This window comes from Nannospalax galili, unplaced genomic scaffold, assembly GCF_000622305.1.
Source record: "Nannospalax galili isolate Female #2095 unplaced genomic scaffold, S.galili_v1.0 scaffold974, whole genome shotgun sequence".
In the NCBI taxonomy this organism is placed as follows: Eukaryota; Metazoa; Chordata; class Mammalia; order Rodentia; family Spalacidae; genus Nannospalax; species Nannospalax galili.
The window spans coordinates 3,445,347-3,455,537 of record NW_008335438.1 but is presented as its reverse complement, the minus strand read 5'-3'; the positions used below and the strand labels follow the sequence as shown (position 1 = coordinate 3,455,537).

The 10,191-nt window shown below is 43.3% G+C and overlaps 1 pseudogene; it reads left to right on the top strand.

Moving 5' to 3' along the window:
* LOC103731770 overlaps positions 1-10,191 on the top strand; it is a 139,571-nt pseudogene that overhangs the window by 53,052 nt on the left and 76,328 nt on the right.

Genomic DNA, 10,191 nt, shown 5'->3' with positions numbered 1-10,191 from the left:
CCACCTCTAGCAGTCTGTCTTAACAAAGACCCTCTGGTTCAGATTCTTTCCCTTGTATGCTGTCTGTGATCCCATCTTGGCTGTTTGCTTTCCTCGTCTATTAAACAGTAGCTACTAAAAGGTGTTTGGTGAAAACTATTAAATATCTTTATTTTACCTGAAATTATGCATAAAGGAAAGTTATCCTTATGCTGTCCCCAAGTTTAGGTTAAGAATGAGAGTGATGGGGCTGGAGAGTTGGCTCAGCAGTTAAGAGCTCTGGCTGCTCTTGCAGAGGACCCAGGTTTGAGTCTCAGCACCCACATGGTGGCTAACAGCCATCTAACTCCAGGTCTAGGGGTTCTTCTGATCTCTATGGGCACTCATGACACGGGTGCACTTACACACATGCTGGCAATACAGTCATACACATAAAATTGAAAAATAATAAAATCTTTTAGAAAAAAGAATGTGAAGTGACAGTGAGCAACAGCTGACAGCTGTGGGAGTGAAAGTCAATATTCAGTCATTTAAAGACAGAAAACATGAATAATGCACAGTAACCTTCCTCCTATTCAACAGTAAAAACATATTTCAGCAAGAGTCAAAAGTAACTAACTGGGGGCTGGAGAGATGACTCAGGGGTTAAGAGCACTTGCTGATTTTGCAGAGAATCCAGGTTTGGTTCCCAGCAAGCATATGGGGGCTGAGAACTGCCTGCAACTCCAGTTCCAGGAGACCTGATGCCCTCTTCTGGCCTCTATGGGCACTGCATGCATATGGTGCACTTACACACATGCAGGCAAAACACACACATAAAATTAAAATTAAAAAATCTTTTTTTAAAAGTAACTGTTTTGCAGACATAGATTGGAATGTGTTTCTTCTTTGTAGTTTCTAGAATAGATTGCCATTCATTTTTTAACCTTAAAAATGGCACTTAAAATTTCTCCAATATTTCTTGGTACTTTTCAGTTTGCTTTCACAATGATTATTATTTCAGAAGAGACATTTGTGAGGAAGTTCAAATCTTGGTTACTATAGGTTGGAATAAGTAGTTTGAGATTCCTAACATTATGGAAATTATGGGATGCTATTGACTCTGAAAGGCATTTCAAAGTAGCATTATTGCAAAATATAAGCCAACAGGGTTGGGAAGAGGGCTCAGTTGGTACTGTCTACCCACAAGTATGAGGTCCTGAATTCAGGTCCCCAGAGCCCACATAAAAGCTGGGTTTGGTGGTGTGTGCTTGTAAACAAAGTGCTGAAGGAACAAGAGGAGAGACAATGGATCCCCCGAGCTCACTGGCCAGCAAGTCTAGCTGAACCAGCAAGCTTCAGGTTCAGTAAAGAGAACTTGTTTCAAAAAATAGGGTAGAGAGTGACAAAGATATGTTAAGTCTGTCGCTGGCATCTACACATGAATACACAGTGTAGCATATTCCCCACATGTGCACACACGCACACACACACACACAAATACACAAAACAAGCATATATATATATATGCTTATATATACCAACCAGGTATTTAAAAAATCTGAACTGATAGAACAAAACCCAATTCATAGGAAAACCCATTTTTAGGCAAAGATGGTTTTGATAATAAACTTATTTACCAAGCTGCCAGCCAGTCAGGTACTGAGTGTATTTGTCTCTCAGTGTTCATGGGGGACTGGTTCTAGGATCCCCATAATTGATGGTCAAATCTGCGTCAATTATACATTTTCTCCTGCATTATTATTATTATTATCATTATTATTATCATTTTATATTATTTTGGTCTTTTTGAGACAGGGTTTCCCTGAAGCCCCAGCTGGCCTGGCACTGGCTGTGTAGACAAGGCTGGCATGGATCTCACAGAGATCCGCTTGCCTCTACTTCTCTTATGCTGGGACTAAAGGTGTGCACCACCATGCCTGGCATCCCGTATTCTTTAAATAATCTCCAGTGCCTATATAATGCCTAATGAGATATAAATGCAATGTAAATATTATATTAGGTCATTTAACAAATAAGGACAAGAAAGAATAACTCCATGTTCAATAAAAGCACATATTTTAGATAGATCTTGCTATGCAGCCCAATCTGGACTTGAACTCATGATCCTCTTACCTCAGCCTCCTGAGTGCTGGCATGTGCCATCATGTCTGGCTGAGAGACAGTTATTTTATTCAAATAGTTTTGACCCACAGTTGGTTGAATTCACAGATGTAAAACCTGAATCTAAGGAGACAGCTGATAATACTTATAAGTGCCTTAAAAACCCTGTAAGGTGACTTGTTTCAAACTTACAGATGGGAACATATTTTATGACCATCTGTGAGGCCTATTACAAGCATCTTAAGGACAAGAGTAAGATCTGCCTGTACTGTATCTGTTGTGCAGTCAGGCTATAATGACCGGAATTACCATGGCATATGAAGAAAAGAACTAGATATTAATCACAAGTATAAGAGTGAAAGGCCCATAGTTCTGAGACCTCTCTATCCCTCCATGCTGTCTACTATAATAAATACTCTGTAACCTACTTTTAGAACAAAGTCAATTTAAGACTCAAAGTTCCTGATTTCAAGGAGCTTACAGTCCTTTGGGGGAGAGAGAAAATATACAATCAAATCACTAAAGAGCAGCGCAAAGCAATGTGCCTTAAGCAGTTGTGTGTTGTGGACAAATAGGTGTTTCTGAAAATACATGCTATGGAAGTCAAGAGAGGACAGGTGGGCATTAGAGTAGCTAGGGAGCATTTCATTAGGAGATGGTGTATGACTTAAAAGGTCTGGAAAGGGACATTTACAAAGAATGATGAGAGAGAAGAAGAAAGGCAGGGAGACAGAAAAAAAAACATTATTGAGAAGCATCAGTGGTGAAAGTCATTCATGTAGTGTTTAGGGGGCACTTAGAGGTGATGCTGGAAGCTAAGTGAGTTCAAGTTACAGAGGATCTTGATCTTAACATTTCAGGAGACTTGAGATCTGTGTGGACATGGGTCATGTCTGTCTTCTTCAGCATTGCAACCCTAGTAACTGCCATAGAGACTGGAACATAGTATATGTCTACTAAAATTTTGCTTGGATGAAATGCTGAGACTTTATCTGGAAGTCTGTGGGGACCCCCAACAGGTTTTGGAGTTATAAAGATGAGGAGAAAAACTATTCTCAAGGTAACAGGCAAAATAAAGTGGATGGGGTGGTGGCTGGAAGCAGGCTGAGCATTGAGGACATTCCTGTAATCATCCTCGGAGTGAAAAGAGTTAAAATGAACTGAAGATTGTGGGAATGGATTGTGACTTATTGGCAACTTTTCTGTCTGAAAGGCAGTGGAAAGGCTGCTGTCAGGGTGGACAAACGGGTTGATTTTAGTAGTTGCTATTTAAGAATTTCTTTTCTCATTATGTATCTTTCCCCCCTAACATTTCCCTCCCCATGAGGTCGTTTGGTAGCACTTTCTTCAATTATCCACCAATTATTTTTTCCTAGAATTATGTTCGCCTGTTGTGCTTGTTAATTTTTGTCAACCTGATACAAACTAGAGTCAAGCTGGATGAATTGCCTCCATCAGATTGGCCTGTGGGCATGTCTGTAAATTTTCATGATTGATGATTGATGCAGGAGGGCACAGCCCACTGTGGGTGGTGCTATCCTTAGGCGGGTGGGTCTGGGTTGCACAAGAAAGGTAGCTGAGGCACCCAGTGAGCAGCAGTCCTCCTTGGTCTCAGCTTCAGTTCCTGGTCCAGGTTCCTGCTTGGGTTCTTGTCCTGACTTAGCCCTGAGTAATAGACTGTGACCTGAGAGCTAGAAGATGAAATAAACCTTTTCCTCCCCAGGTTGCTTTTGGTCATGGGGTTTATCAGAGCACTAGGAAGCAAACTAGACACTGGTTCTTGACAAAGTTCTGAATTGTCAGACCTATTCTCCAATTCTCAGTCTATCAGGATAGATTTAGGAAGTGCTTACTTAGGAAATGACTGGACTATCTGCTGTTGACAGTGTGCAGAGGAACAGAGCACAGAGAAATGGGATGAGGGAGGAAGCCTGTGTCAGTTTAGGACTTTGGGACAGAGTAAATTAAATTCCCTGCCAACTCTGAGCTAGTTGGTACATCCAGGACAGCAGCATTTTCCCCTCGTATTTACTAACTTTTATCCCACAATATAGAAAGGGATTTGCTTGCGGTTCACCCTCTTCCCTAGCCCAGCCCTGCCCTGATATTTTAGGGTTGGTGCAGCAAATCAAATATATGTTGACCTAACCCTGAGAAGGGCGCGAGGTCTGGCGCTGAAAGGCTTACTTCAGAGGTTGAAGACCCTCCCTAACCCACTTGGTCCACAAGATTTCTTAGAGCTGGGCTGGCCACGAGGTGGGTCTTGAAGTCCACAGCCAGGGTCAAGCCCCCTCAGACGGCAGTGGTCCTCCCCCTCCTGTCAAGGGCAGCACTTAATGGAAGTCTCAGAATAGGTCCTTGCAGTTACTCTTTGGGACCAAGGCTGGACGCCAGAAAGCATTCATAACAGCATCGCCACCACCATCACCATCATCACAGGAACCCAGGTCCGGAGAGCGGAGGACGCAGACCCCCATCGCACGCGGCACCTCGCCCAGGGACAAAGCTCCGCCCGGCGCCGCAGCGGAGCGGGCTGCGTGTCCCCAGCAGCCACTGAACCTAGGTGGGCCCGGTCTGCGGGCTCAGGGCGGGGGAGGCGGCCCCGCCCAGGGGCCCTAGCTGTCCGCGGTGCCGCCCGCGGGTCCCGCCTGCTGGCCGCGCTGTGCCAAGCCGGGCAGGTGTCCTGCGGGAGGCGCTGGGGCAGCCGCGTGCGTCTGGGGAGCCTCTCCGCCCCACGCCCTGCGGGTTTCTGCTCTCCTTCCTGCTCCAGCTGCGGCTGCCTGAGCCATGTCCACACGAGGTGAGTGGGGACCCGGCTGCATGGTCTGCGGACCCCAGCGCCCGGCCGGGAGCGAGGGCACCGGGCAGGTGTGGGAGGGCGAGGGGCTGCGCCCGCCGCCACCCGGCCCGAAACTTTGGCAGCGGCTCTCTGGGCTCTGGGCCACTGCATGGAGAGGAAGCGCTCGCCCTTGACCTTGATAGCCGGATGTGGGTGAAGCCCAAGGGCCAAGGTCCGGTGCCCAGCCCACCTGTGCTAGCTGGCGTCTGGGCAGAGAGGGCGTGGGGGATGGGCTGGCCGCTGCCAATCCTGCTGAGGAGCTGTCGAAGGGCTGGTGGGGAGGGAGGAAGAGACATTTTTTTTTTCCTCCTTTTTTGTTAACCGTTTTGCAGCTCGGTTATGGAAGAAAACCAGTCTTGATGCAGCAATATTTAAAGCTGCAGTGTTTATACTCCCTTATACACACACCCACAAAAGTCAATTTTCCTCTACGAACCTTTGCATCCAGGTCTCCTTCCTTGCCCCACCTAGTTTTGATCTGGAGTGGAAACAATTACTGCAGGTGAAATGGGAGGAAGAAAAAAAAAAATTCAAGATTGCTTTTCAGGCAGGAGTGAGGGGGAATGTATTTCTTGCCATCTGGACCCAGCAGTGATGCTCGGGAGAGTGAGTTAGTCATAGCTCAGTGGTTGCTACTATGAGTGAAATATTAACCAGATCAAGTCATTGTGTAGCTTGTGAGCAATTAAAGTGAAGTGGTTTGGTTGCTTTGTCATCAGCATTGAAGGAAAATATTGGTTATGTTTAGAAAGTGGATTTGCAAAGCAGTAAGTACCACCCCTTTTGATGCCCTTGGTAGCAACTTGCAACAGGAGTTGCAGAGTTGGTTTTTAAAACTCTGATCTCTTTGGTAGGTAGAGGGTTAGGAATTGAGTAACATGTGTTGGATAATTAAGCGGTGCTTTTGAGGGTTCATGCTGGGGATTATTATGAATAATCTCTATTCAAAATGCTTTAACTCCGTTTTAAGGAATTGGATCTTTGTTGATGATTGTTCTGGCAATGTGGTTGTTTGGCTTTATAACTAGAAATGGGGCAGAAGGGTTGGAAATTACAGTTTAGATTATCAGGCTACAGAGATGACCTGAGGTCTTGAGGTAGGATCTGCCAGAATCATGGCATGTGTGCATGTTAGAGGCAGAGAAAGGAAAAAGGATGAAGCAGGTATGATTGGAAGAGGCTTGAAGAAAGATCTTCTGAGTGGCCCAGGGACTCCAGACCTACAGACTCTGAATAGTGTTCTAAGGCCAAGGCTTTTGGTCTTAACCTCTGTCCATAGTACAGCAAGAAACATGTAGAGAAAATCTGGCAAAAGTTGTAGAACTCCCTGGGGTAAGAGTTCAACTCTAACTTGGTTCTATATGCCACTAAAACCCCTTCCTACAAAACCTTTCATACCGTTGGTACCAAGTAATCACTGGGAATGTTAGTATGTCCTAGGGAGCACCCATTCCATTAGGGGATTTCATCAATTTCATGTGATTTCTGTGGCAAGGGTAAAACAGCCTGGAATTGGACCAGCTTTCTCAAGGATTTCTTTCTGAACCTACTTTCAGACATGGTAGTTTCCTGTTTCCCCTTTAAATCCATGTTGATAATTGTGATGGTTAGTTGTGACTGTGAACCAGACACAACCTGAAATCACCTGGGAGGACAGTCTTTTTAAAAAAAAATTTTAATTGAATTTTTGTGATTTTCATACAATATAATTTGATGGCATTTGGATCTCCTCCTTTATCTGCACCTTCCCTTATTGCCCCCACTCGTTTTTTATATATATATAGTCAAATTAGTGTCCTCAAATGTCTGCCAGTGTGGGTCCATCCACTTGAGCCTGGGTAACCTATAAGAGACCCATCCTTGAAAGATGAAAGAGACTGTCTCTTCCACTCCCAGTAGCCATCAGTTATCGTAATTTCCTTGGATTGTATTGGGGTTCTTACTTCCTCATGTCTACACAGGGATTTTGTCTGGTTTGAGCTTGCATGGGACTTGTGCATGCTGTCACCATTGCCGTGTGTTCATATGAGCAACTGACCAGCTGTCTTGTGGTCATCCACCACCTCTGGCTCTTACAACCTTTCTGACCCCTTTTCTGCAATGATCCCTGAATTTTGAGGGGCAGAAGTTTGATATAGGTATACTATTTTGGATAAGTATTCTGCAACCTCTTGTTCTCTGTACATTGGCCAGTTGTGGGTTTCTGTGTTAATCACCATCTATTGCATAAGGAAATACTCTGGTGAGAGTTGAGAGATACATTAATTTATGGGTATAACAAGAAGGCATTAAGAGTCAGTTTAATATCATAACTACTTAGTAAAAAACTAGTGTTAGATTCTCCCCTTTGTCCTGTGACCTGTCTGGCCTCTAGTTCCTAAGCCTGATATCAGTGTCAGGTATGGGCTGCATCCTATGAAGCAGTCCTTAAAGTCAATTAAAGAGTGGTTGGTTACTCCCATAATATTCATGCCACTATTTCACCAGACCAGTTGTTATGTTAATTCATGGGATTCACAGCTGGGAAAGATTGATGTTTATTTTTTTCCTTCTGACAGCATGCATAGCACCTTCCAGCACTATGAACTCTAGCCAGTAGAGATGAGGCTCTGAAGTCAGCACAGCTTGATTTCTGGGAGGAGAGTCTTCATGAGGAATTACCTAGATCAGATTGACCTGTGGACAGGTCTGTGGGGGGAGTATCTTGATTGTTAATTGATGTAGGGAGACCCACTCTGAATGCAACACCATTTCTTGGGCTGGACTCTGTATAAGAGTGAAGAAAGCTGAGCATAAGCATGCAAGTCAAGCATCTGTGTTTATTCTCTTTCTGATCTTGACTGTAGATGCTCTTGACTGCTCTTCACTGTGGTTTAAGTTCCTGTCTTCTTAACAATAACTGACTGTGTATTAGTTATTTTCTGTTGCTGTGATAAAATACCATCACCAAAAGTGACGTGTGGAAGAAAGTTTATTTTGGCTTACGGCTCCAGAGGGAGAGTCTATAATTTTGGGGAGGCATGGCAGCAGGTGCCCTGGAGTAGGAAACTGAGAGATCACATCTCCAGCCTCACACAAAAAGCAGAGAAAGTCAACCAGAAGTGGATGTGGCTATGAACTCCCAAAGCCTGTTCTCAGTGAAATAGTTCTCCTGCAAGGCTACACTTCCTAAAAGTTCCCTAACTTTCCAAACAGTGTCACCACCTGGGAACCAATGTTCAAATACATGTGTCTGGGGCTGGGGGGGCATTTCTCACTTAAATCACCACAGACTGTAACTTGGGCTTGTAAGCCAAATAAACCCTTTCTCCCCTATGTTGCTTTCAGTCAAGGTGTTTTATCATAAACAGAAAGGAAAGTAACACGGTAATCTTGGACTTAGTAGTTTAAAGTCTGACTATTTGGCAAGGGGAATGCATAGCAAATATTAGTTATTGTAGGCACTTTACATGTATAATATAACTCAATCCTCACAATAACTCCTGAAGTAGATGCTAGTATTACCTCACCAGTTTAGAGATGAAGGAACTGAGGTCTGAAGAGATTTGATGTAAGTTGCCTGAGCTTAAATAGTTGGGAGGTGGTGGGTCCTGATTTCTATCTAAGACTATCTGATTTGGGGCCTTTGAACATTACACCAGACACCAGAATCCTTTACTTGTCAAGGAGAGATAATATGCCCTTGGTAAACAACTTAGGCATGGTAGGTACCACGTCTGCAGTCCCAGCACTGGGGAGATGGAGACAAGAGGATTCTTGGGGCTTGCTGGGCAGCCAGTTCAGCCAATTACTGAGCTACAGGTTCAGTGAGAGACTCTATCTCAAAAAATAAAGTGGAGAAGTAAATGAGGAAGACTTCTGAATGTCAGTCATTGGCCTCCACATGCATGTGCATGTGTGCGTGTGTGTGTGTGTGTGTGTGTGTGCATGTCCACCCCCCCACACTTGCCAAAGAATATTCAAGGTAGGGGCTGGAGAGATGACTTAGTGGTTAAGAGCATTTGTTGCACTTCCAGAGGATCTGAGTTCAGTTCCCAGCATCCACATCAGGAAGCTCACAACTGCTCCAGGGAATCTGGCACCCTATGCTGGCCTCTGTGGACACTTGCACACATATACATACTAACATGTATACACACAAACACACACTTGCTGAATTAATTTTTTTAATCCTTAAAAGAATATTCAGGGTAGATCTGAGAATCTAAATCTTCCACAGACTCAACTTAGTTCTGTGCAGGTTAACTTGGGAGCCGCTCTGTATTAGAGCATCTGCCTTCCAATGCCGGCTTCAACAGGTTTCAGAAAAACTGCTTTTAAATGATAAAAGCCATTAAAATCCATTATCTATGTGCTAAAAATAATACTAGCATACCAATGGAATAAATTTAAATTATGAAGTAAAATGTTCTAAATTCAAACACAATAGAAGTATGTAAAGCTAAAAAATGCAAATTTTCTGTTATTTCCCATCAAAATAATACATGGCAAACAGTACAGTCTGAAACCTTTTGGGTTATTTCTGACTGGTTACTTTTTAGCTCAAATCAGTAATTGTTAAATATCTTTTCCATGTCAGACACATAGCAGGTAATGAACACTGTGCAAAGAGATCACTCCATGGGCCTTTCAGAAGGTTAAGTCTTGGGTGAAAGGTTCAGGAGCCTATGGATGGGTTCCAATGTGCCAGAGAGAGCTCAGTATGTATGGTATGGAAATGTTAGTGTGATCTTGTTTCCTTTGTTTCCAAACTTCCATAAAACTGGATGCCACCTGAATATTTACTTAGAAAGGAATGGCTCTAAATTGTGGTGTATGCTTACTGTGGACTATTAAAAAGGATGAGTTTGATCTATGTGCCTTGGTTTGGACAAATGGTCACCACTTATGGTTAAATGAAAAGAGTGAGTTTTAGAATGTGTATTCAGCTATCATCCCAGTTTTACAAGTTATGAAAAATCCTTATCTGTGTGCCTACACCCATTACAGATAAAAATCATAAAAGAGTGCCCACCAGCATTTAAATTAAAGGCTACCTCAAAGACAAGGATGGAGAGGGAAGATAATTGAGTTTTCTTTAACTATATCTTTGTGGTGTTTTGGGGGGAAGCAAATAAATAATGGTTTTAATAGATTGAGAAAAAAATCTAATAAAGAAAAAAAGTCTGCTTCATCCCACTTACTCATTTCATATATTTTAATTAAGGACATAGATTTTATTCAGCTATTAATATTTACTTAGGTTCTTTTTTGTTTTGGTTTTCTTATTT